This window comes from Cryptotermes secundus, unplaced genomic scaffold, assembly GCF_002891405.2.
Source record: "Cryptotermes secundus unplaced genomic scaffold, Csec_1.0 scaffold1874, whole genome shotgun sequence".
In the NCBI taxonomy this organism is placed as follows: Eukaryota; Metazoa; Arthropoda; class Insecta; order Blattodea; family Kalotermitidae; genus Cryptotermes; species Cryptotermes secundus.
Genome location: NW_019718316.1, coordinates 76,548 through 78,487, shown reverse-complemented (window position 1 = coordinate 78,487; position 1,940 = coordinate 76,548). Strand labels below are relative to the sequence as shown.

At 36.0% G+C, this 1,940-nt stretch overlaps 1 long non-coding RNA gene across 1 annotated transcript; it reads right to left on the bottom strand.

Moving 5' to 3' along the window:
• Positions 1-778: 778 nt before the first annotated feature.
• Positions 779-1,940, bottom strand: LOC117282079. Its single transcript, XR_004512685.1, has 2 exons — positions 1,457-1,940; positions 779-1,224 (listed from the first exon to the last, which is right to left on the bottom strand). It is a non-coding gene; the product is annotated as an uncharacterized LOC117282079 (long non-coding RNA).

The following is a 1,940-nucleotide window of genomic DNA, read 5'->3' as shown; positions in this document are numbered from 1 at the left end:
TGGATTTTATTAGTGCTAGTTTGTATATAATGCGTGTGTAAAGGTGGTACTGAAGGCTGTGAACGTCTTTTGTCACATTCCTTAGTTGTGTATGGGTGTGTGTGTAATTCACATACATCTTACTTCAGAATCATTTGCTACAATATATTGTACAGAGTGTTTCATAAGTCTGGAACAGTGGTCTCACAGGTAAAAATTAATGAGTGTAAATTCAGGGGACTGTGGTTATCATTCCACTGGTCACTGGTCCACTTGCTGACAGGTCTCCAGCCACAAAGAAACAGTGATGATTTCCCCTTTGTAGCAGTGGAATTATTAGCATCATTCTATGTTCTATCACCGTTTGAGTTTGTCACTCATTTTGAGATAACTAATATTCTTGTAATTACAACTTCTTTATTACAACCGTCACAACACAACAACTAATATCAAGATCAGTGCCTAATTTTGGCTCTGCTACATGTTTTGGCTATTACATGGCTGCATGCATGAAATGAAAATTTCTTGTAATTACTTTATGCAAAACTAAAGTAGCTCTTGCTATATGCCATTTATGATGGCCTTCACAGATTTCAGAAATTATCACTCCTACCCCTGTAGCAGACAAGTTAATGATAAAACTCAGTGTCCCTAATTATGACAGTGTATTTATTTATGCCCCGGTCTAGAAAACCAAGATTAATGGTCATGGGAATCCATTGCACTAACCACGCGACACCCTTTATCCTCAAAAAATTGTTGCAAACTTCGCTGACAAGCAGCAGTCGCTCGGTCAGTATAGTTTGTTTGTGAACTAAAGGCCACAGAGGGATTTATTTATCCCATGATTTACATGGTTTCCAGCCTTCTGTTTAACTTGACAATACCAAACACTTAACCTGTTAAGTGTTTGGTATATATGACCAATAAAGTAACCTACTATTTGGGATTATAAAGTTTTTTCTTTCTTCTAGAACATGTTTGCTGCTCTTCTTAATCTGTTAACAGCTACATATATCTAAGAAATGTGTTTCTTGAATAGTTCGTTGTATACTGTCTTTGTCGGTTCTTCTGTATCTACCTAACAGAAACACTGACTCAAAGCTCCTTTGCTCAGTCCTGTTAAATGAATTAAGCAGCACAAGCACTCTGCATCGTGACAGCCAGCATTCCTCTTGCACTTGAAAGAGAGCTCATATGATCTGGTGACTGCGGTACACTAACTTCTGTCAAATTTGCAGTGTGCTGCAATGACAAACATATTTATAAATTTCCATAGCTTAGAGAGTGTCAGAATATAGCTCACTTGCCTAGTATAACTGAACGAATATAAATTCAATCAGCAGACTAGTATATGAAGGTGAAACACTGACAATAAAGAAGCACTTATTTTTAATAAATAACGAATTAATAGTAATGTTCTAAAAAGCAATTAATTCGTGCTAGAAAAGAGTTGCTGCACTGCAACCTCACTTACAGCAGGATAGAGTTGTGGTAAGAACTAGCTTGACTCTTGGCAGGTATGCTGAAATTCATACCACATTAAATATACAGAGTGGCCAGAAGTCCATTAACCTAAAACAGTATCTTGAATTAATGAGATGCTTAGATTTAAACTGGCCAGTCAATTCAGACATAGGTATCACAGCACTGTCAGTTTCATATTCAACATAGAGGATCTGTGTTTTGAACAATTTTTGTAAATTCTGTAAGTAATAAATAATTTTCTAATGCATTTTAAAGTACATTTTACTAACCAGTTAACTGAATTTTGGGGCAGCCAATAGCTTTGCATTCTCAACATGCTCTAAATTAGGAACAAAACCAGTGATTTACATGATTCATTCTAGTGTCTACCAGCACCTATCAATTTAGGTACACGTTTGGGGTACTAACAACATTCTACTCTCTCAGACTTGAAAATGCATCTTGGTATAAACTGTTCCTATAAAATTTCATAA